The sequence below is a fragment of the Nannospalax galili genome, unplaced genomic scaffold (assembly GCF_000622305.1).
Source record: "Nannospalax galili isolate Female #2095 unplaced genomic scaffold, S.galili_v1.0 scaffold238, whole genome shotgun sequence".
Classification (NCBI taxonomy): Eukaryota; Metazoa; Chordata; class Mammalia; order Rodentia; family Spalacidae; genus Nannospalax; species Nannospalax galili.
The window spans coordinates 302221-328957 of NW_008341888.1; the positions used below are offsets into that span (position 1 = coordinate 302221).

Genomic DNA, 26737 nt, shown 5'->3' on the forward strand with positions numbered 1-26737 from the left:
TGTGGCTTGTTGGTTGGTTTAGTTTCTCCTTGGTATTGGTAGGATTTTTTGAGTATTCGGGTTGTTGAGTATTCTGTCTGTCTATGAAGTGAGAAGCTGTGCCTTGATTAGGTGTTCTCATGGAGATCAAAAAAGAAAATGGATTTGAATTTCTCTCTGTTCATTTGAATTTCATATTTCAACAAAAAATGTAAAGATCACCCAGCACTGTCACACATATATTACTCCATTTGAGCCAATAGTGGTTACTTTCGATGACATGCATACGCATTAATGTATAGGTTATTCTATCACGAGTCACTAATTTATGAATGTTAACAAAATAATATTCTGTGGACAGGGGTCTGATTTCATTTTCCCTTTCTCCTTGAGCTCTTATTACTACTCCCTCTGATTACACAAGGGAAAAGGCTTAGACAGAGGGTCTTCCCTCTTTTAGAAGAAACTACAACCAGAAAGAAAGAATTTAGTGGCATCAATGTGCTTTCCAGAACTCCAGAATTGAATACATATTGAATACATTCTAGTTAAACATAAGTATAGTCACCTTCAGAGGATATGTGTACTACAGCAGTTGTAATGATTCTTAAACCCTTAACTTCTTGCTTAAGGACATAATCCAGTTCTACCATGGCATGTCAATAGCAGAGTTCACCTGTGCTTAAGTGATCCGGGTAGTCATTTTGCTCATTATTTTTATATTTTATTCTTCGACAGTTTCATACATTAGTATACCAAATTTTGACCATTTTTTACCCCATATTACCATTTTCATTCCATTCTTTTTCCTACTGAATCTCTTCTACTTCCCAACAAGTCACCTCCAACTTTACACATGAGTTTTTAAAACTGGGCTTAAACACTATATGTATCTCTTAACAATAATTACATATCTAGGCTGGTGTTTGAAGGACGTACTTTTTCTGAGAACAGACTTCTGGAATAAGAAGAAAAAAGTATAAACACTTCTCACTTAGAAGTCTGCATTTTCCTACTCTGACTCCAATTTGATACTTAACCAGTCAATAAAAAAAACACTTGCCTAATATTCATGTTACTCACCTATGCTCCCTCTAGTATTTCACCTTAGCAAATGGCATAGTCTTCTTCAACAAACAACTATTACACTATTATGCCTATGCAGAGTGGCTAGTATGTTCTGAGTAAGTGATATATGTCTTAAGTATCTTAACTTTGAAAATGTTAATGTAATGTTTGCATATACTTAATTCTAAATGGAATTAAAGGCAAGGCACCCTGATTTTCTAGTTTCTTTTAGAAAAGTATGAAATAAACAGCCCATTAAAAAGAGTGGCAAGACTAGGATAAAATAACAGGTATTTCTTTTGGAAAATTTTAAGGGACTGACAAAAACATTAATAAATATAAATTATATTAAATCAAACTATACACATGATGATTACACTATCTAAATAGAAACTAAAGATAAGAAAATTATGACTGTCTTTTCTTTTTGCCTAATCTCCAATACTGCTCAGAAAGGCACAAATAAAAATGTCACAATTTACGAAGTCCTCCAGTAAACATAATATTTCATGTAATTCAAGACCACATCTCTTCACTGTTAGAACCTGGTCACAACCTGGTAATTTACCATATAGACCGGCAAACATGTAACAGGTGGCTAGCAGGGTCTCTCAGCATCTGCCTAGTTACCCCAAGGTGAAAGAATATTTCCAGAAGGATGCTGAAATGAAATTCAAGACAACATTTGAGTACATACTGTTTTATCCAGTGCTGGTAGAGCTTCTTAATCACATCAATAGGGTCCCCTGCAGAAGTGGTGATAACAAAGCTGATTCATTCACTCATTAATTCATTCATTCATTCCTGAAAACAAAACATAAAATAGTGAACAAGTATAGTAGGGAGAAGATGCTCACAGAGATTAGGAAATTTTAGCCTATGTGTACATAGAGACACTCAAAATATATTACCATGGGAAAAAGGGAATATGGAGATAGTCACATGCAAGTGCTTGTAAAGTAGAGTGTAGCAATCCTTTTACTGACACCTCTTTTGACCTGGCAGACTTTGGGAAAAGTTATGAAAGGCAAGAGTGTCGGTGTCAGGGTTCTTAATTCACTCTGTGGTCACAAGGAGCTCTCAAATCTGATGAGTTACCCTAGAAAAATCCCACAGCCTCTAGTCAAACTTGCAACACAGTTGGAGGGTAGCAACTTTCTTTTCCTCAGTCAGTAGTCTTTCCTGAGTTCTCATGACTGCAGTTATCTCACTATTCAGTAAATACACATGTACAGCTATACATTGGTTGTGAGCATAGCTATTATTAGAAGTCAAAAAATTCTGTGAAAAGTTGTTTCATATGTACCTTTGCAATGCCTATAGGTGGCATTCTGAGTGGGGCAACTATGGATACCAGATACTCTACCCCATGTCTCTCTTTTCCATTGTACCTAGTTATCGCCTGTCCAGGTTTGCCACCTCGCCTGGAATATCCTGTAACAGATTCAGTTCTTTTAGGCACCATGTTGCCAGGAATCCCCTAATAAATTGAAAATACTACCAAAAGTTAGTTGTTAGATGTTATACTATTAAATGCAATAACTGAGATGGGCTAGTTTTCATTTAGAAAGTCAAGGAGATGAAATATAAATATGTGTTTTACTTGGTAGAAGTATAAGATTACAGAAGGAGGAAATATTGATGGAACTACAAGTATAATTCATTCATAGACATCAGACTGCATCCTAGGTGTTGGAAAAGGACCTTACAAAGGAGAAGAGAGGACATGAGAGAAAGAGAGAAGACACACAATATGAGACCTTCCACCTACACAAATGAGGTTCAAGTCAGTCATTTTAAAATCATGCAGACTTCTCATGTAGATTAAAAGTTCTGCCTTTCCAAGAGGAAACTTGATACTAAATTTTGTTTGGGGAATCTTAAATCAGCTGTCCTTCCCCACTCGTGCTTTCCTCTGTCCTAAATACATGCATATTCTCAGTTTCCTCATCTTGTAAAATTAATAAAATAAATGATGGCTACTTCTAGGATGCATCATTAAGAATACATGAGACCTGTCAAGTAAAATTCAGTAAGACAGGGCTTGAAGGAAATAGGTGTTCAATAAATACTATTCATCCTTTCCTTTCGCTTCTGTCATTTAGTAAATAAGATTGTAGACACATAAGGCTGTCTCAATACATGATTTGTAAAATACTAAAAAACTAAGAAAGAAAGGATAGAAGTAATGTTAAAAATGACTAAAGTTATTTTCCAAATATTCTGTCAAGTTGGGTGTGCTGACATGTACGTGGAAATCCATAACTCGAGGAGGTAGAGGGGAGGACATCATGAATTTGAGGCAAGCCTGGGCTACACAGGGAGCAACCAAATATATTTTGCCTTTGAAAGATAATAACAAAGTGGAGAAAAAGGACACAAGATGAATAAGCAAAAGGCATTCTAGAAGCCTCAGAATTCAAAGTGATCTGTCATAAGTGGTAAGTAAGACAGTCCAGCCAAGAAATTAGAAACTGGCAGAAGTTCTAATCCCTGTTGATAGTTTGCCATGAGAAAAGGGAAGACAGTACTGTCCAGTCACTACCTGAGAAGAGCAGATATGTGCAGACAACCACAAGCACAGAGATCAGTAACCGAGCAGAGTCACAAATTAATCACAACCACTGGACAAACCAGGATGGCCAGAAACAGATGCTTTTGAGACAGTACAGTTAAGTACTTTTTTTTTAGTTAAACCAATCTGGTACTTTAATTACCATGTAATATGTTCATAAAGCTTGGGTGAAAACCAAACATTCTCAGTATAAACATTGACTATACATATATTTTGTTCCTTAAACTAGTTGACTAAACTATGACCTTAGAAATTTTAAGATTATCTACACATAATTTCTGTCTTCTCCTTTATATCATAACAAACATATACAGATCTTTATCACTTGCATAGACTTTCTCATTTTTTTTCTTTCTATTCTGGAAATCCTTAATCATTTCATTTTTCACATTTTCTGGACAAGAGTTAAGCAAGACATCAAAATCAATTTTGGCTTGGTAGATCAATTCTTATTTTAAAGACCCTTACAAATTTCTGTTTCATTTCTTCTTTTTCAATTCATGAGCCAAGTTACTTAGGCTGAGAGAAAACAGGCTATAGGAAAACATCATAGCACACCTGGATTCCAGTCTTGACCTTATCACCAGTTAATGAAATGACCTGGAGAACAACCTTAAAATCTGTGAACTTCAATTTTTATCTATAAAAATTCAGGATTTAGAGTCCATTATCTCTAATGTTACTCTGATGTCTAAGAGTCTATGCCCACTTCTGGATCAAGTTGGCAAAGATATTCAAGAAACCTGTATCTTTCCTTCTCAGTGCTTGGTCACCTCAGGTCCTGCTGGAAATCCTTACAGCACAAACATTATTGCCTGGACTCCATATTCAAACCAATAGTAGCCTTTCTTAGCTGGCGCAGATTTGGTTCTATCACGGACTTCTCCTTATAAATACCTCCCTTTAGGGTCAGTGTTTATATTTAAAATCAAATCTACTGTAATTTTTAAGTGAATTTAAGCTAATGCATTAATGAAAGAACTGAAGGTATTATCTAGGATCTTCACAGGGAACATGGAGGCATTTTCCCAGCAGACTTTTTTAAAACAACTTATTGTACATTTAGTTACATTTCCATGGGAGGAAAGAAGGAGTAAGTTTATAGAACGCCTGAATGCTTCATATTATAAACAAAAGCTTCCCAGATAGACTCTAAAAATTCAGCCAGTTCATATATACTTAGCACTTAGGATAGCATGCTGTTTACACTGGTAAACCTGATGGTGACATGGATAACAATTCCATAAATGTTATTAAAATTTCTCATTCATTATCAAAATGGTTTAATAATTTTAAACCTTAGGCTTGATGAATTTTTTATTAAAACTCTGTTACTAGTCTGTTAAAATCTATTGGTGCTTTGGACTTTAAAACAAGATAACAAAAGCAGTTGTCTTAAAAGACTCCTCTTGTACTTCATAAAAAGTTAATGAAACAGCTAGGACTAGAACCTGTTTGAATATAAAATGCTTGTGTTCCTTTCTTTATATGAGATCTTCTCCCCACTATGCATTCTCTGTTTGCAGATACTTCTCTTTCTTGCATATAGACAAAACATTTGAAGGTAAACTTTGTGTTATTAAGAAATATCAATGCTGTAAATCAGACAATCATATACAAATCACTAAAAATAAGTGTCCTTCTTATTTTCTTTTGCAATGTTCTGGAAAATAATATTCCTAACTATGTAAAGAACAAACCACCATGTCTTCCTCTCATCAACCTTCCTATCTTCCCATGCCCCCATAGGGAAGCACAAATGTGGATGAACGCTTCACATGAATTCATTCATTTCCCTTAAAATTCAAAACTGGAAATGTGACTCTTTAACTGCTTTTTTATGCTACAGTTTGATAAGGAACCTATCAAAAATGAAGGAATGGAGTAATAAAATAAAAAATACCTTATTATAAATCGAATGACCATGCTAGATGTCACAGGAGACAAAAAGAAAGATTATAGAACCTCTGCCCTGTAAAACTGGTAGCTTGGCATCAGTGACTTAACAGAACAAGAAACATGTAAAATAAATTCTTAAACCAAAGAGGTCAAATGTGAAGACCTATTGAAAGTTGCCACATGGTTTATGTACATATCCGCAGCAGATTTTAAGGAAGTTAAGCTTTTAAATGAAATTTCCAAAAGCAAAGATTTCACTCATATCATGTTACTGTTTTTCCCTTATCCAGCTGCAGATTTTGTTACTATTTTGCTGGTCAGAAGCATTTCAAGCTGCGAGCTTGATTAGGCATAGTGCTTCAGTGTGCTGAAGGAAATCTGTCAAGGGAAAGGCAGGTGTAACCCAATTTTCCCAGTGTGACTGCAAGACAATAACTTGGCATTTTGGAAATTGTTCAGAGGGGCTCTGACCAAGGAAATGTAAAGTTCAATGTTAGCACAGTGATAAATGCTCTTCAAAGACAAGAACCCTCCGTCACAATATTTTAGCACACTGAGAAACTGAAAAACGAGGAAGCTTAGTTTGGGGTTTACGTTTATATCCCTAATCAATAGGATTGTTTATTATTTATAAGGTTCAAAAATTGATCTCTCAAGGCTCTTCCTCTATTTTCTCTTGTATATAGAGCATAAACATGAAATTAAGTATATTGTGATCAGGAGAAAATGATGGAGGAATAATACACATTATGAAGAGACAGCCTATCTAGAACCTTGTTCTGTGTTGTGTTTATTTATCTCAGAGTTCAGAACTGATAAGATAAAATGGCTACCACAATAAGCAAGCTCCTGCACTAACTAATGTGACTTCGATTCCAGTTATTTCTCTCTCTAATATAGTCATAGACTGAGTGATGGACCTGAAAGAGGCATCCTGTAACTCCAAGTCCTTATTGCTAATGAAGCAGTTTACTCGCAAATATAAAAATTGTTCTGTTGTCTCTTCTCTTGATTAATGTGTAGCCACGATTCCATTTATGAAGGCTCCCATGTTTTTTCCTCCACTTCTAATACTCTGCAACCTACAAATTGCAATAGGAGGCCATTAAACACGAGCATGCAAAAATAAAACTATTCCCTCCGATCTGCTTGAGGGAGCACTATCTACATTTTTTTCCTGGGCATTTATTTTGTGCCAATATTAACTTCCATATAGAATCATACTTTTCTAATACTGAAAGAGTCTTAGATCTGTAATTTAAAACATTTACTGTTAAGCCCTAACAGGTCATAGGTAAGGGACAAGAAAGCCAACTTTTCTGAACATTTCTAATGTCTCTCCCCCTTCATTAAAAATGTTGTAATGACTCTGTTTATAGCAAAAGTGTCATAATTATCATTAGTACACCCATGTTTTTAATATGTGTTAGCTTATCTTCCCCATTCAAAGAAGTTCCATTTGATAAGGGTTATATGTCATGTGCCTCTTGTTGTTGTTTATTTTATCTGGGAAAAATAAACACACCATAAAAATTGGTTGAAGAGAAATGATGTAATGCTTCTAACAATCCCCATTTTATTCATTAATTCTCTTCACAAATGTGTTATATACCGTCTTTTCCAAGTCCACTTAGTTTAAATCTAATAAAAGACCAATATGTTTTGAAATTGTTGGTCCATTTTGACTGGCTCAAACACAAATTTTCTTGCTTCTCAATTTCAAAGGCACAAATGTGATAGTGAGTTGGGGTGTTTTATATATGGCAACAGCAGAGAATAATGGAAAGAACTTAAGCCTCCAACATTACTTGGTTTGAAGTTTAAATATGTATAATTTTTGAATGTCAATCATACTTCAATAAGGTGATCTTTTAAGAAAAGGAAACTGAACTAAGACAGTTACATAAATTTGGGAAGTCAGGATAGTTCTTTAACACCAATTTCCTCATCTGTAAAATGGGGGAACATAAGAGAGTGCAAAAATGTAATATGTTTTCCCCAATGCTTAATACATTATAAATGCACAATAAAGAAGCAAAATAATTAGTTTTGTAATTGAAAACCCAAGAAAAAATTTAGGGTCAGTAGTAGATAGGCTCCAAAAATCTGCAAAATCCTACATTCTAGCTAGTTGCTTAAATATTTAATATTTTATCTGAAATTATTACTATAAACAATTTCACATCAATTTATGCTTTGTAACAAAATCATGAAAAGCTCTGGAATGGCCTGAATATGATTAAACTTTTGTCTTGCTTTGAAACCCATCTCTAGAGCTGTTAGGAGCTCTGGGAACACACATATACTTCCAAGACACTGAGTAATTGGAAAATTTCTGATTGCTTTCCTTTTGTTAAAGGAGGCAGGCTGAAGTCCTGGAGCTGTAGGAATAGAAATGATCAAAGACAGAATTGTCCATAAAGACCATGAAGTTAGTGTGGTTAGGATTTAGACTGTACAAATTAAACCTCATATTTCCTAGAATATTTGTTTTCAAATGTAAATACAACTCCACAGCCACAAGACAGCAGTTTCAGGTAATGGAATCATAGCAGCATTTATAACCATCATGCACATTGTCTCCAGGTATTGGTTTAGCCTGTGCTTTTACCATAGCCATATGTGACTGGACCATGTCCCAGTCAGGGAGTAATTTATAACCTACGATAATCAACTTTAATATCTCTTGCCTATTTGACTGTGTCACAGAGCTTTTCAAATTTAATAATTCCCAAAGGTCAGGAAGTTTAAAATTTCCTCAGTGATTTTTCTCCTAAAACAGACACACAGATGATATTTTTCAAGGTGTGATTTTTACAGCTGTAATTTAGAACTAGGAATGGTATTAACAAGGAATTCTCCACCAAATATGATCCAGGTCAAAGTGTATTCTCCAAAACAGCCTGTTCTCTCTGCAGTTTTCTGAGTGTCTTCCTAGGGATTTGCTTAATCAAATGTTATGGCTCAAAAACTGAGGGAAGTTTACATTACTCCCATGACCAAAAGGACTTTTTAACAATTTGGCCAGAGACAAATGAGGTAGTGCCCAATCCAAGGTATATGATAAGCTATTCAGAATAAATTGCTTTCCAAATCTACCTTCTCTAATTAACAGATTAGTTATCTAGATATGCTACTTCAAATTGTATCATCTTGCTTCATCTAGGTAGATTGTTTATTTTTTTTGTTAAGTTGGAGATCATAGAGTTTGAGGGAAGTAGGCATACCAGATGCCTTGATATGAGTTTCTGTTTCTTATGTTACTAGTTCTTCAGAGAAGTTCATTCTAGACCATGTGGCTGAATATTTTATTATACTGAATTCTCATGACATTTAGAAAAATCAGTATAACCTAGCTTTATCCTTCTTTACCTTAAAATAAAGAGAAGTCAACACTGTCTTCAGAATAAGAAGATGTTAGGATTAAAAGGAAAAAAAAGATAAAAATCAAAGACTCCAAATATAAGTATACTTGGGAATATCACATTAGTGTGCCATTATCATGGAATTGTGTGGAGGAAAGTCAAATAAATATAACTTTAGAAGACTCAGTAAATAAAATCTTTGAAGTGAGAATTAAAGGGGGACAAAAATATACAAATTGAACAAATGAAAAGTTTAAAATGTTCCCTCTGACAGCATTTTCTTCTTACAATCAAATTCCTTGATGACAATGTTTAACTGTAAAATCACATCTGATTTTAAAAATCGGTCTATTCTCCCCATGCTGTTAATTTTATAGCACTCTAGTTCAACACGTCAAAGAGATGAAATACTTAACAAAATACCACCTTATAAGTCACCTAGTATTACTAAAAAAAATCAAATATTCTAAATAGTAAATCATTATCATTACTGTTATCGTTTAATTAAATTGTCAGAATTCTTTTATCACATAAAAATAAGCCACATACTTACAAAAAATTTAAGAAACACTTGAAGCTCATCTGTTAAATTAGACTTGAATTTTAACTATATATTTGTAATTGTAATCATATTAAAGCCATTTATCTTTTGCTGACAATGTGCAGAAACTTTTGATATTGCCTCTCATAAGTATTGTGACATTGAGCAAAAGTTTTTCAAAACGACTACATTTTCAGAAAGTAAGAAATGAGTGAATGTTTTTTTTTACTTGATTGTAGAAATTCACATATATATTATGTCCCTGTGAAAAAGTAATTGAGCTGTCCAAAATGGATGTCATCTTGAATTAGGAGCCCAGGTTCCTATTTTGAATAACTGATCAGGGCAATGAATCAGACTTCAGTTTTCTCACTAGATGATACAAGTTAGTGAGGTTCTTTACGTATATTCAAGTTTCCAGAGTCTACATGGCTTTGATGTTGGTTAATATCTTGCACTTGTGTTTTGGGGGCACCTTGTTTGCATCTTGGTTCTTGGCTAATTCAAATGCAGCTGTCACTGTACATGAAAACATTGCCAGAAAAACACACTGCCCTCTTTTTATTTGGCTTCCAAAGACAAGACCAACAAAACCCACTTTTCAAATCCCAAATGGTACATGAGTGACAAGTGTTAATAATGATCAAGGAGCTAATTACTATATCCTCTTTGGAATCCACACCTCACCAAACACTGTAATTATTTAGATTCCTCACACTCTGCCCTTAGACAGACAGGTACACTGAAATTTTCACTCCTCAAATCTGGAATCTCCTATATCTCAGAACTTCCTGAATATTTTCCTTCATCTTTTATATTGCCCAAATAGTTTCCCTAACAATAGACAGAAAACATAAAGGCCAAATGCTTGGCCACATCTGTATAATTGTTGCATTAAAGCACTTAGTATCAAGTTGCATTTTGTGATTTTTTTTCTATATAAACAGAGTAGGAATAATTCTTTCTTATTTTTACAAAGAAATAGTGGTAAACCCCAGTAAATCAAAGTCTTCTACACTATTTGAGCCCTTGGGAGAAGCCTGAAGTGCATCATGGTATTGAGAGGTTACTGAGTGATTTCAAAATGACATCTTTTTAACATTACCCAATGAATAATGCATGAATCTTAATCCACAAGCCTCAGCCTCGTTAGGCAGCAGGAAGAAGTGAAATGAGCACTAGATGAGCTGCCAAGAGACCTAGATTCTAGTGTTTTCTCCATTAAAGACTCACAGAGTTACTTGGCCCAGTCATTTCAGTCCCTTAAACCTCAGTTTTTCCAATTATAATATGTGAGCTACTTAACTTCTCGAAGCACGAAAAGTACCTCTTGCTCTCACAAGTGCAAGAGTAACACAATTCTAATAAGTTTTAATTATTTTCCTAGGGACATAGTGACTGATTTTTGATAGAACAAACAAGAGGAATGTCATTTATTAAAATTAAATAGACAAGGCAAATTGGACCATCTAAACTCCACTTTCCATTACTGCGTTGGGGGAGGCATTCAGGAAAATGACTTAAATTGTATTTCTGCTTTTAGGAATCTGATTACTATTGTAGAAAAAGTATGATACCAGAAGACAGAAAGCATCTTCTTTTCTCCCATTCATTTTAGTTACCTTGCAGAAAATGAAATAAATCCATTTATTCCTAAGAATCTCTGGTGAAATTCAGTGAGCCTTTTGGAACAAGAAATGTTCTATTGTACATTTTTTGCCTTTACAATACCCAGCACCATACTACATGATATCCAATAGAGTAGCTATACTAGGTGCACTTATCACGGAAATATTACTGAAAACATATGACAGAAAAGATGAATGTATGGGTTTACAAGTACAAAGCAAATTTTCTACAATTAAAATATATCCACTCTTAGATACCGACTTCTTAGAGGGTAATTTTGTATGATTTAAATATTTACCAGTATAGCTAGCATAATATTTGCCTAAGTTAAAGAACCTTGATTCCTCCTATAAGCTTAAAATATCTACTCCATAACTGAAATTTACAGCAGCTACTGGAAAGAAATACTTCTACATAAATGGCCTAAACTCTTTAAAATAGCAATTTCTGCTTATTCGATAAAATTATTACTTTCCTTCCCTGGAAAATTTACCCAGTATAAAAGCAAATCCATGGATATCATGCTTGACAGCAGAGGAGGAGGAACATATTTGAGATTTAATCCTTGGTCATGTTGCTCCTCATCCCTCTACATTCCTGCCCTTATCTCAAATGGAAATCCATCTTTTGCTTTCCTTTAATCTCTGAATACAGCTCCCAGGAGTTACATGCCAGTGATAGCCTCATATTTGGCTTAAAGTTAGAAGGTTTCTTTCTCAATGTTACCTTCTTTAAGTCCAAACAAGGAAAAAAATAACCACATGCAAACCACAGAACAATTTCTCTTACTTTTTTTTCAAAAACAAGTTAAGTCAATTATAGTGATCTGAATTGTAAATTAAACCCAAAATTATTTTCTCCGTTGTTGATGTTTTTAATGTAGTGATCACTTACTGTGATAAATACAGCTTATCTATGAGAAACAGAGCAACTGTGACTGTTGTCTTCATTTCCCCCTCTCTCTTGCTATCATTAAAAACAAGTTATATTTTCTTCCAGACAGCTTTTTTTAAAGCAGAATCTCTACAACCACTACTAATTACAACAGTTCACATTTATAGTGAAAACCTGTAACTCATACAGAGAGGAGAGTGAATTAGTGTTCGTGAATTTCTGGAGATATTATAGCTCTCATTTTAAAAATCATTTTGAAAAGGAGGCAAAGTCAACTACTTTAATAACTCCAAAGATTAAGAAATGTCACCACCAAAACTAGAATTAAATCAAAGAGTAGATAAAAATCAGCCTGTACTTTCATCCACGTAACCTTTACTTAATATAAAATAGGCTTAATACAAACATTTACAGCCCTGTTTTATCCAATATCAGTTGAGCTAAACACATTATTTTTTTTAAATTCCATGTCAAGCATTTTGCCAAGTTCAAAGTTTTATTCCCCCTCCCACCTTAGGCAGACAAGACAACCATATAATTATTTTTGTTTGTGCAAATTCCAAGGAAATGACCTGTGTGGTCCGGGTTCATTATATTCCTAACTACCCTTAGAGCTGAAATGTTAGCAAGCACCTGACGCCAACAGTTCAATTCTAGATATAAAGGGTGAAAGGCACACATGAGAGCTAATTATGCATTAAAAATTTGGATCCTACCGTTTCAGTTTCTTTCTGTTTTCTCCAGAAGTCTCCAAAGAATTCATGCGACAGCCACTCCAACAAGGACGCTACTGATCTGTGCATCGATCTGGCTCCTTGTTCTGAAAACAACCAATCCCATCCTTGTTCTCTACCAAAAAAAAATGAAAAGAATAAGGGAATAAAAGGAGAGAGAGAAAGAGAGAGAGAGAGGATGGGGAGAAAGAGGAGAGAAAAAGCTAAAAGACTTTAAAAAATAAGAACCTAAAAGAAAAATAATGAAGGCTAAAGGAAAAACAAAGAAGCTAAATTCTCAGGATTACCAAACCACTACCATGTTGAAAAATATGGTAGTGAGTTGTCACAGTGAAATATGCCAGCTATTCTGAACACACTGAACATTTCCGTTTTCCAGTCTCTCTCTCTCTCTCTCTCTCTCTCTCTCTCTCTCTCTCTCTCACATTTTTGTGTTTTTGTCTCTCTCTCTCTCTCTCTCTCTCTCTCTCTCTCTCTCTCTCTCTCTCTCTCTCTCTTGTTTAATGATGCAAGGCTACACAACAAGCTGTGCACAGTGCCTGCAAAGCTTCAGATTTAGGAGAAAAAAAACCCTCCTTTCTATTTATAGGGCCATACTGCATTGTCTTCCAATTTTGTGGTTGCACTCAGCTTTGAGGCTGTGATAACACAGAGACTGTTTATGGAGCCCTTTGCGGAAGCTAGTTGCCCTCTGGCCCCTTCCATAGATACCAGACCACTACACTCTTCAGGATGATCCTTTCTCACAGGTCCTCAGTTGTGTTTCAGTACCAAAGGAGACATTTCTATAAAGATAGTGTAGTTTCCATTAAGAAAAGACAGTGATCTCTGCCTGGACCATTCTCGAATACACAAACCTGTGAAACACTGACATTAAAGTGAATAATCCTATCCTTAAGAGGAATTTAGAACTGTAATCCACCTTATACTTCCTCTCCACCCCACTGAATCTTTGCTGTCCTCAGTGTCTGGTGATCAGGAAGTGCACGTAGGCCTCTATTTCCTCCAAGTAGTTAGGGAACTTTGGGTCAAAAGAGGCTGGTTTCCTGTAAAACATGACCATATCCTCAGGCTCTTGAAGATGGTGTTCCAAGGAATCCCTGAGCCTGGGTGTCTCAGAGCTCAGTACCCAACTGTACTAGGCATCTTAGACTCACTATTCCCACATGAAGATGAACAGGAGTAAATCCATAAGACTTGACTTGCAATTCCAGATCAGAGCAAGAGGACTTCTCACATAGGCCATGGGGGAAAAAAATAAGTTAGTGCATGCCCCAACTACAGGCTAGGGCATACTTGGATGATGTGTACAGTGAGTATTTCGTGGGCCATGTGTCTCAGAGTACTCCTTTACTATGCCTGAGACACTAGTCCTCTGGAAGTAAACATTTCTGAATCCTTGATTTTAAAAATATAATGCTCAAAGCAATAGTCTTTCTCAAAGTCTTTGGGGAAATATCTATCAGTGCCAGAAAAAAGTTAGCAGTAGGACTAGGATATAAAGTAAACCTAGAAGTAGCCCAGGATGGGAAAACTGAACTGCCCAAGACTAGTTCCAGTGCCAGCGGTCTCAAGTGCAGAAAAACAGAGTGATCAACAAGTTAATCAAAACAAGCACTAAAACAGATATGGGTACAACAGACTGAAAAATCTCACCCCTTCTTTGCCTTTTTATTCTGTACTCTGGGACCTGGCAGTCCATAAGGATATGCTTTGTTTATTTAAAGTAGTTTTTCCACTGTTGTTTACTGTAATATGCATATTCCTTCTACAGCCTTATCTCCATTCTGTATCTATTGAATATCTGCTAAATGTAAAATGGTGGATCAAATACAGCTGGGGAGGACAGAATGTGAAACAAGGGACAAGAGATGGATGATGGTAAAGGAATGGGGGTCATCTCTGAGAGGTTTCTACAGTCCAGTTAAAAATATATTTTGCAATTTTCTCAAATATAAGGCAACATGTGTGTGATAAGGTCTTGAAGAATGCCATATCTAGTACTGTAAGATTTTGAAGAGGAAGTCAGGAATCTTGTAGGGCTACTGCAAAGGGTAAGGTTTCAATATAGAAGTCAGGCAACTTTACCAGGAGGAGGAGGGTTTGGGCTGGGCTTATCAAAAACTGCAGGGTATGGTGGTGCATACCTCTAATCCCAGCACTCAGGCAGCTAGAGCAGGAGGATTATCACAAATTCGGTGCAAACCTGGGCCTGTGCTAGAGATAAGACTGTTTCTCAAAGAGAAAAATTCAAGATTTTAAGAATGAAAAAACATTATTTGAATTTCATAAAATTCTTAATTCTTTTTATTTTGCATTATAAACTTTTCATATCCTCATTTTCCTCCTCCATTCTTTAATCCAATGAGCTTTAATGTAGGCTCCTCTGACTTTTTAGGTAGAACATATATTTTGAAATTTTAGACTGTTGCCTCAGATAAAACAAACAGAAGCAAACCCTCATGTTTAAAATAAAACACCCATTGATAACATTTCCTGCACTCAGTATATATCTTTATATTTTAGTCAGAGAATTTTAACCTGATTAGAAGCAAAGGAATGTCCATACAAGATTTTCTCCCCTGCGTTCAGGAATCTCTTAAATTTCATTCTGAAGAGGTCAAATAATGGCATGTAGAAGTTGAGTCATGATTTGGTCTAAGGTTTCATTTTAAAATTGAAATAGGTGAGAAAGAAAGAAGATAGTTCAAGTCTCAGGGTGAACTACTGATAAAGGTAAGACCAGGCCATATATATATATATATAATATTACAGTCTCTTCACCAAAGTAAATTCTATTCTCATGGCATCTACCAAATGTGTAGTTTAGCTGGAGTTACTTTATCTGTGGCCATTTTTTGTCTTAGTTACAGAGGAAAGTTCAAATATCAAACAGATTCAAAAGTTGACCTATATGTCTCTGCCTTTATATATAAAAGGGAGGCACATAGTGACTCATTTAGTCCTACTTAAAAAGAAAAAGAAAGGTCAGTCCCACTCAAATTCAGAAAAAGACACAGACCACTCTTTTATCCTTTGTATATAGTGTGATTCTGAAACATAAAATATGTTAAGGTGGAAACAAAGAAAATTTTGAGCTTTTATTTCAGTTTGAAGTGATACTATTCTTTTTGATGACCAGTTCATTGTCACTTTGTGATCATCTGCATGATTCTAAAACTATTGCTTCAAATTAGCTTCACTGTCGTAATGTTAATAAAGTTTTATGTGCTATAGTACCAACTGTGACTAATGTACTTTTCTAAACATATTCACACTACCAGGCCTATAATTATAAATCCCAAGAATTCTTCCACTTCACTAATTTTCAGTACTTTAGTTTTTTAAAACTGTGATTGAATTATGCCTAACATCTGTTCAACATTTTGCAATCTGCAAAATGCTTTATGCCTTGCTATACAAGTATAATTAATACATCATTGTCATCAAATGAACATCAGAGTACTGGAATGAATACATTAAATATATTTTAAAATATCAATTATCCATACTGTTTTATATGTGGTGGGGGTTCTTACCAGGTAATTAAATATTATATTCATTCTTGGTTTAAGTAAAATACTATTTTGTCTGTGGACAGTAAGATTTAGTTAATAGCCTAAGTTCCAGGCACTGAACTGATTTATAATACTCTTATTTCTACATTCAAATAGTCCATCTTATACAGTATTCTGTCCCTGTGTATGGTTTTAATATTTTTATTGATCCAAAAATTTCATGCAATGTATTTTAACCATATTTAGACCCCCTTCCTTTTACAACCTGCACCTTTCCACAGCCCTGATTTCATGTCTTCTATTAATATTTGTATTTTCTTTTTTTAAAGGCCTACTGAGTCTAATCTGCATTTCCCAAATGCTCTTCAGTGTGGGTCCATCCCTTGGAGTCTGGCTAATCTACCAGATGTCACACCAGTAAAGAAAACTGACTATCCCTCTCCCAGTGTCTATCAATTGCCAATAGATATTAAGCTAGGGCTGGGGCTTCTTGCCTGTCTCCCCTTTCCATGCTGGTTATTTTTCTGGATTGAGTTTGCACAGACATCTTTATCACACCTTCTCCTCCCAAGGCTCATTACGGAACAGGCGTTGGAAAGATTGTAAGAACCAGAGATGGTTGATGAATACAAAGAAACTGTTGTCTGACCACCACAGATAGTTGCACATATGAACTCACAGTACTTATGATAATATGTATAACACCTGTGCAAAACCCCATGTAATAGTTTTTGACGAGGTTCAGAAATATTAAGCAATTTTTCCTAAGCTACACAGCTTTGATAATGAAGAAATATTGAATATTAATTTGGAGTTTTGATCTTAAGGAGATTTTGTGCCAGAGACTGTCACTGCACATCTCAAGGTTATAAGGGAGCCCATTAATAAAGTGTTAACTGTGCAGTTGAATTCTATTAATTATTATAAATAAAAACCTTAAAATACAGATTTGAGAGATTCACAGACCGATAATGTTATGGTGGGTTTTGGGGATGGGATTCCACTTTCATGAACTCCTACCTGGTCCTAAAGAGATTTCAAAGTAACTCTTATAACACAGTTTCAAATAATTAAAGAACAGACTGCCTCATTAACTCCTTCCTTTCTTGAAATACATTTCAGTTCTGATGCCTGTATGTTTTAGGTTTCCTTGGCAGGGTGTCTCTGAATTGATAATTGAAGATGGTAGAAAAACAGATCTTAACTCATAGCAGTTTTCAGAATCCAGAAATTGAAGTGGGATGTGTGGAGAATTGTTTCTATCCCAAACAAATGGGCGAGTGGCCAAATGCACAATGCCAGTATCCTCAAGACCATTCTCTCACTAGCAAAACTAGTGAAGTATGGTTTAATTTGTTAATTGAATTTTTCATTCATAATCCATGAAATAAAAGACAAGACAAAGATCTAAAGCACATGGTCCAAAACAAGAAGTAATGATGCCATTGTCTATTAAGGAACACTTATTATTGAAATATGTCTAGATGTGATTACATTAAAATAATCACTCATTCCATGCAAATGAACATTAGATTTCCCAATTTAAGCACGCACAAGTCCTATGCAAGCTGAAATCAGACAAATTCCCATCATAGACATGGGGAAGTAGGTAAGAAATCCCAACCCAATGTAGGGAACTTTTGGCAATTGGTGACTCCTGGAAAGGGGAAAGAGAATGTCTTACGGGGATGGAAATCTTGAAGGGCACACTGGCTGGACCCACACTGAAGGACATAAATCAGACTCTATAGCCCATGTTATATATGTAAGAGAATTCATCAAAATAAATACTTCTCAAGGGAATATTAAAAATGGGATGCTGTTTGGATCTTATATTCTGGCCACAATCTTAGGATTATTTATACTGTGTAAATAATTTTAAGTTCTTCTAATTAGCAACAAGTTAGAGTATCTACTCTATTAGACTTTTGGTGATTCAACTGAAACACAAGAGTCACTTTGTACAGCCTCTATTCACACACACACACACACACACAGATATATGTGTGTGTGTGTGTGTGTGTGTGTGTGTGTGTGTGTGTAACTGTGGGCAGCACTATGTAAAAACACCCCATCTACACACAGAAAGTTACTTACTCCACATAACAAAATACTCAGTGCAAGTCAACTCACATACCTGCCACCACCGCTCTGAAAAACCAGCGTTTCAAGTGTGTTTCTCCTCTTTGATTTTCCCTCTTGTATCCTATTTGTACAAGAAATTCTTAAGAGTAAATGCATAACCTCAGATTTCTGACTTAGTGAAAATTTATCAGATAAATGTATTTTTAAGAAAGTTTCAAGACAATATAAAAAAAAAAGGAATTCTGGAGAGGATGGGAAGAACTGTGGAGACAAATTCTGATTGCCACAAAAGTTTGCCTTGGGCTAGACCTGCTGGCCACATTAGAAACTCATGGAGTGCTGGAAATGAAGATTTTTAGGCATCTTCCTAGATGTAGTTTCCAGTAGTGGACAGTGAATGGACTTTGGAAAGCCCTTGCATCCCTGAAAGCACTTAGACACTTTTCTTATGCTCTCATATATGCATTTTACTTGGGAAAATTTTCATAATTGTAATCATATTACTGAAAGGGTTAAGAACAAAAAAGGTAAACAACTACTAGACTAATAAGTACTGCCCGCTAACAGGAAGTGCTATGTGACAGGAAGAGCCCAGCAGTGAAGGTTTGCAGATAGTAAGCCGCTAAGTTCTTACAAACGGCAGAACTGTGTGACTTCCTCATTTTACAGGTGATGAAATTGTAGCCCAGGAGTTACAAAGCTTGTCCAATATAGCACAGCTAATCAGAGTCAGCTCAGAGCAAATTGTTTTGAGGGGTAGTCTCTCTTTTCTCGTATTTTCCTTGGTGTTTCTTTGTCAATAGTAATGTTCAGTGTGTTAGGCAAGCTTATGCTGTTATTTTCAAATCTAGACTCATGCAGGAGAGGAAAGGTAATAAAAATGAAATAAAACATTGACCCCTCAGGGCAGTAGCCATGATATTTGATGCACTTTTAAACAATATTCTTTAGCTTAAAGAATCTCTGAAGTTGTACCAATATTTGTATGTGTGTCTTGTGATTCTGTATGGGATTCTGTGTGGCTATTTTAACAGGAATAGGGTTCATATCTATTACTAACTACTTCAAAGTTTATGACCCTCAATATGTTAGAAATCACTGACCTCATTTTCAGTTAAATGAAAACCAAGGCTCAGAGAAGAGAAAAGTATTGTTCATGTTCTCACAGTCAGAAAGTGGTACAGTCAAGCCTAGAACTCAGTCTCTCCGTTGTAGTTCACTGTCACTTCCATTTTTGCAAGCAGTCTCTTTCTCAACCACTTTGTTTCTCCAAATAAGTACATTTGGGCACTTTCCTTATTTAATGCTTATGGAAAGGATCTAATCAAATATACTTAAGACCAGAACACTGTAGACTAAATACAGGAAGGGATTTGTAAACTAATGTGAGTTCTCTATGCTGTAAATCTTTCAGGAGATATATTTTTGAAATACCTATAGCCACCATGGCTGAAGCAAGAGGTTTAAGCTGCAAAGTAGACCTTCAGAGACACTCTAAAATTGACTATACTTAATTTGGGCAAAAAGGGGTTGATTTGTTATATTAATGACTAAATCATTGGAACCAGGCTTTAGATGCCACAGAATCAAGGACAAATCAACCAAAAGTAAAACCCAGACATACCATAAGAGTGCTCTAGCAGAAATCAGAAACTCCAGTCTGATTACTGTCTATCAATACGGATAACACTGGGGACTGAACACTACACTTTTCCCACATTCTGTCAGAGAAATAGATGCCCTGGGCACAATCATTTCCTGAAGTTTCAACTTTCTACGTGACTCCAGCTTTATATAGTTTTCTCCTACATCTTCAACGTTTTATGAAGATTTATCTGTTTGGCCTTATCTGGGTCAAATGCCTGTGTATCTGCTGCAAAAATAATAAATAAACAATGTATAGTTATATATTGTGTGTACGAATGCAATGCATATTTTAGTTTTCTAGAGTTAATAGTATAGGAAGCCAAAATTGGATTTTCTAAAAAGATTTCATTTGTATTTTATGTGTATAAGTATTTTGCCTGTGTGTTTGTAAGTGCACCACTTGTGCAAAATGCCTGTGGAGGCCAGAAGAGGGCATTAGATCACTTGCAAAGTTGTTTGCCACCATGTGAATGCTAAGAACCAAACCCAGGCCCTCTGGATAATAAGTGAGAAGAGTAGTAAATGCTTTTAACTGCTGAGCAATCCTCTCCAGCTGCAGGAAACCAATTTTGTAGAACAAAAATTAGAGTAGCTCCCAGTAGCTGAGATAGCTCAGCATACTAAAAGGGACTGGAATTGATGGGAGAATAAGAGAATCATTCAGGGAACAACTTAAAATCAAAATGTACACATTGAGATTTAGGACATTTCTTTAAATTTCATTTTTAATGTATTTTTTCTGATATTTTGTGGATTTCATACAATACATCTTAATCATATTTAGACTGCCCATTCCCTTTCTGAACCCCCCATAGCCCACCCACAGGTCCTCATGCATTTTGTCATATATCTTAAGGCCTATTGAGTCAAGTTTGTGTACCCAGATGTTGCTCAGTATGAGTTCATCCACTGGAACCTGTTAAGCCTACATCACTCCTCATCTAACATCAAAGCGAATTGGTGTGATGAAAAACTATTTGGAATTTGACACTAAGTCAAAGAGGAATAAGAAGATAAATATTCATAACAATAAAATACCCTAAAGCTGTGCCTGCAATCTTCATACTGAAATGTGTGTTGTTTTAGAAATAGTCTCTGCTTCTGCATATCTCCATAACCAACTGACTGCACCAAGAGTTTGGCATTGCTAGGAGAAGTAAGCTTGCCAGCTCAAGAATGCTTGCTCTTGTTTAACTGTCAGTGAAATTAAAAGATATTAATGATTTCCTTGTATTCATCCACCAACTCTGGCTCTTACAGCTTTTCTACCTTTTCTTCTTCCATGATCCCTGAACCTTGGAAAGAGAGGGCATGATATAGATACCCCATTTAGGGCTGAGCACTCCACATTCTTTTATCGCAGTGCCTGTGAAAGCATGCACAAGAGCTGTGGAAGCCAGAGGCAGACAAAAATGCAGCATGGACAGGGGAGGTAGACAAGAGGTAGAGGAAGAGTCAGTATTCTTTAAAGCTGTGACAACTGGTAGATTGTCCCTACTCCAAAGGCATTTAGGGAACCCACACCCAAAAACATTTTAGGAACAAAGATTAAGCTTGATAAGCATTAAAAAAAGAAAAATAATAATAGAGAACATGAAGTTGGGAGGGAAGTAGGATGGGGTGGAGATGGGGAGGGAGTCAAAATGGGATCAAAATGCATTGCTAAAAATTCTCAAAAAATCAAAAATATATTGTTTAAAAAGATTAATGAGGAAGGCTGAAGAGATGTCTTAGCAGTTAAGAGCACTGGCTGCTCTTGCAGAAGACCCAGGTTCAAATCCCAGTGCCCACATGGCTGCTAACGACTGTCTGTAACTTCAGTTCCAGGGGGTCTGATGCCCTCTTCTGTCCTCCATGGGCATTGCACAACATGGGTGCACTTACATACATGCAGGTATAACACCTATACACATAAAATAAAAATAAACTTTTTAAAAAATACTTAAAAGGTTAATGGGGGAAATGAAGTGGGGCTAGATCATTGGCTGCTGATGATAAAGAGAATCCAAAGCTGATGTTTGAGGAGAAAGGAAGAAATAAGGAGGCATGAAAAGTAGAGATTGTGCAAGACTCATATCAGCCAGAGTTAAAAATGAGAGTTTTTTAAGCAATAATCTGTATCTGTGAAGAATACTGAGAATAATGAGAACTAGATCACTACAGGCCACCACATTCTGGCAGTTCTGCAACATCTGCCACCTATAAGGCAAAGGAGCAGATAACAGAAGACTAAAGGTATTTTTTTCATCTCTGAAATATATGGAAGTGGTATAATTTGTAAGAATTATCTCTCTATATCACTCATATTGGTACAAAAATCAAGAACAATTAGTATCTTCCTATGTTTATAAAGTTAGCCTTAAAGGATCCCAATACTGCCTTCTAATCTCATGGGCTTGCTGAAGTTTCTTTGGACTTCAAGAACAGCAAATTAATTGGAAATGATCTACCAAAGCAGAATACCTATACCCAAACTGGCTATGAGTGTTTTTTCTTCATTAGGCTACATTTTTCGTATGTAACACTGCTTCTCTTCATCTTAAAAATTTAGAAGGTGCCAGATGTTTTGCTCTTATTTTCCAAGTTGTTTTGCTTTGAAATTATTTTCATTAACAGATGATATATTTGATGCTGAGCCACTTTCTAACTATAGGAGAACAAATCTACTAAAAAGCATTTATCAGCAATTAGCTATTATTTTATTCTTTAAATTTGTTTATTTTTATTTTTGTGTATGAGTGTATTACCTGTGTGAATTTAAGTGTGTCCATTTTGTGCAGTGTCCAGGGAGGACAGAAGAGGGCATCAGATCCCCTGAAACTGGAGTTACAGAAGGTTGTCAGCCACCAACTAGGTACTGATTTTCAAACCTGGATCTTCTGTAACACCAGCCAGGGCTCTTAACCACTTAGCCATCTCTCAAGTCCAACAAGAGTCATTTTCCCAGTTTCTCTTGAGCCTCAATTCTTCTTATTTAACGTTAGCAAAATGCAAGTAACATAGCATGGACTAAGACAATCACCTCCCTCCTATATACGCAGTAGCTGAGTCTCTGGCCTCCCATTCCAAAAGGCTGTTTCCTCTTAAGAAAATACTCATAACCAATAGGAGTGTCCCAAGATATATTTCTGGAGCTCATCTATATGTAGTGTTACTTTTATTTTCCCATCTATCTCCCAAATGGTTGAAGGAAGAAAGGATGAGCAGTGTAATTCTCAGGGATTTTTTTTTTTGCCATTTAAATCGTGTGTCCCACCTCAGAAATTTAATCAGGATTATCACAAGCAAGTTAATGAACACAAATTTAAATTGAATTAAAAAAGTTTTGTTTCCTAGAATTGGAAAATCTGAGACTTTGAATATTGTTGCATCTAAATACATAAACACCACAACCAAAAATAAGTCTTTTCATTTATTCTCCTTCTTCATCTTACTGAGTTTCGTTCTTAGGTGGACTTTCCTCAGGTAGTGGAAAGCTGTACTCCCAATAGCCTTACGTGATAGGTAGATGAGATTACTATGCTTTCTTTATACAGGAAGAAAATGAAGAAAAGAACATTTAAATTTTTGCATCATTGCTTAAATTCATGTAACTAGTTAGGAGGTGACTAGATCAAGCATCTCTCATTTTTTTCCACTTAGGTTTTATTCCAGTCTGCTGGAGAAACCAGTTGTGAGCAGATATAACCTAAAAACACTATTCATCAGTTACACAATGTCTTCCCCTTTTTGCCTTGAGATTTCCCTGGTTCTGTGAGATGCCTACTAGCAAACTTGGAACTATGGTGTAAATTTGGGAAGATTTGACATAGTAGATCCATATGATGTTTATATGACTGCCTCTAGCAAGCTGGATTTTACAGAGAAAAAAATGCCTTTTTGTATTACGTCCAAAAGACGTAATAAATCACTTAGAGAACAGAAGACATGTATATAAGAAACAGCACATACAGTAAATGCTGAAGAATTTAAACTACTAGCTCATGCTCCATGAAAAGTAGTCAATAGCCAACAACAACAAAAAAATCAAATGCTAGTTAGTGTTAATATAATTAATTTACAATATTGTTTTAAACATTTATATAGAGAATTTTTATATAAAATGACATTTAAAGAAAGGACTTGGGTGTTTTGTAAATATTTGAGAAAAAATAGTTGAACTCATTCTTCCACATGCTTTCTAAATTGGGGATCATATGGTAATATTGTACATAGTTAATACCAAAGTTTCTAAAGTTCTCCTTGGTTTCTAAACTTATTTCTGCTGCTCACCAGCTCTTTAAACTTGAAGAGGCAAGTTATTAACTCAATGATTCAATTTTCTCATTTGTATATGAATAATATGAGAACCTACTATACAGATATGTCATGAGACATAAAAAGCATTTAGCAAATATTCAGTATATACTAGCTATTATTATTTGACAAGCCTCCATTACACTTTGTTAGAAAGTTTCAATTTACTCTCACAGTATGAATAGAAATTTCTTATTCTTCAGGTACTTAACTCTAGCACAATCTACTCATTACAATATAGAGAAATTTCATCTCTTTCCTTCTAACAAGGATAAGACTTGTATTTCAGAAGATCATGGCTATGAAGACAGTGAAAATAAGAACACTAGTAATCCTATTTTTTATTGGTATAGGGTAAGAAAATTTGTAAGGCCTCACTAACTTTTCAGACTTGCATAGATTCGTGTATGTGATGTGTTTTAGAAAAGGAATAATGTATTACATTTGAAATGTTGTCTGCCATTCCTGACCATGATTCATCCCTGTCCCGCAAATAGGAATTATATCACTTAGGTCAGGAACTGATGCTAGACTATGCATGCCAAATCTGGGCTTTATACATCATAATATTCATCTGCTTGTAAAATATATAGTGGTGCATATATCACTATAATTGAATTTTGGAACATTCCCAAAATATCAAAAAGTAATGATTAGCAGTTATTCCTCCATTTTCATCACCCCTCTACTCCTAGTAAATCACTAAAGGATTTTGCTATTCCAAATATTTCATATAAATGTAATCATACAATATAAGGCTTAAAACCTAGATTATTCCATTTTGATGTTTTCGAGAGTCATCTATGTTGTAAGTCAGTGTTTTGATATTTTTACTGATAAATAATGTTTTATTGTGTGAATATACCATATTTAAAAAATTTTTATTCATCATCTTATGGACATTTATGTTGTTAAAACTTTTGAACCATTATGAATGAGGTTATTTGGAACACTTATGCCAAAAATTATATATGGCTATAATTTTTCTGTTCTCAGTATATAAAAATGATATTTCTGGATCTCATATTTTACATTTTGTGTTTAAACTTCAGAGGGATGGTGATGTAAGGGTTCAAATTGGTCCATATTTTTGCTAACACATTATTTGTACTTTAAAAATATTTTAATCTTAGCTGAACAACTATTGGGCAACTGATTACTATTGGATGAGGAAGAGCTGATCATCTTTAAGCGAATGACTCTAGATAGGCTCACTAGACCCCAGAGGATGAACTTGCATTGAGGGACTTCATGGGACACTAACTTTACTTGATAGGCCTTAACATAAATGACAGAATGCATGAAATCCAGTGGAGGATTATGGGAGGATGCCAATGGGGAAGAGATTATAAAGATGATTAAGATGTATATAAAATACACAAAAACTCAATAAAATATATTTTAAAAACACATTAAATTTTTACAATATATTTTTATTAAATTTCTTGCATCTCATACATCTGAATCATATCTGTAATCATTCATAGACCCCAACAAGATTTCATGCATTCTGTCATATATGTAAAGGCCTATCATGTCAAGTTTTATGTACCCAAATGTCCTCAGCTGTGAATTCATTCACTGTAGCCTGGTCAGTGTATATAGCAATACCCCCTTAAAGATGATCAACTCTCCCTCACCAAGCAGTGATGACCTGCCAATAGTTCCTCTACTAAGGCTGGGGATTCTTATCCATTCCCCCACTTCTATGCTGGGTTTTTGTCTGGTTTGGGTTTGCATGGGTCTTGTGCATACTGTCACCATTGGTGTAAGTTTATATGGGCAAGTTCCCAGAAGCCTCAAAAACTGTTTCCTTGTGAGCATCCGCCATCTCTGGCTCTTTCAGTATTTCTAATTCCTCTTACATAATGGTTCCTTAGCCCTAGGTGACAGAATTTTAATATAAGTCCTATCCAGGGACACATTCTACACTTTGGTCATTTGTGTCCCTTTGTGTTCATCACCCTCTGTTGCATGAGGGAGCTTTGCTGTTGAGAGTTCAGAGATACGTCAATATTCTCTCTACCCCTTGTTCTATTGTGTCCCGTGAGCCTTAGGTGGACAGATTCCATTGTAGATGTGTGACTTAGGGCTGGGCACCTCACGAACTATGGTTCTCTGTGTTTGACCAGTTGTGGAACTCTGTAATAGTTTCCATATATTGCTTTGACTGTAGACATCCTAGGGCAGAATAAGTGGTGTCTCATTGTCTGTATTTATATTTCCTTAGTGGCTAGGAATGATGAGAATCCTTTCTTGTGTTCATTGACTATGTGATTATCTTCTTTAGAAAAATGGTGATTAATGTGTGTTGGCCATTTTTACTCATTAACCATATTTCTACTAGTATATTCTAAATGCAAGTAATTTAGCAACATAATTTACAAATGTGTTGCCACAAGGTGTGACTGTCCTTTCACTTTCTTGATGTGTTTCCTGAAACATTTTTAATTTTTATGAAGTCAAATGTGTCAATCATTAATCACATATTCTTTTGGAATGAAGAA

The 26737-nt window shown here is 35.3% G+C and overlaps 1 long non-coding RNA gene across 1 annotated transcript in view; it reads right to left on the reverse strand.

The window, feature by feature from the left end:
* LOC108491058 overlaps positions 1-12734 on the reverse strand; it is a 36491-nt gene extending 23757 nt beyond the window's left edge. Inside the window, exons 1-2 of the long non-coding RNA XR_001872547.1 lie at positions 12667-12734; positions 1745-1851 (exon numbers count right to left, since the gene is read on the reverse strand). This is a non-coding gene — a long non-coding RNA (uncharacterized LOC108491058). The remainder of the gene's footprint in view (positions 1-1744; positions 1852-12666) is intronic.
* Between the last annotated feature and the right edge of the window lie 14003 nt (positions 12735-26737).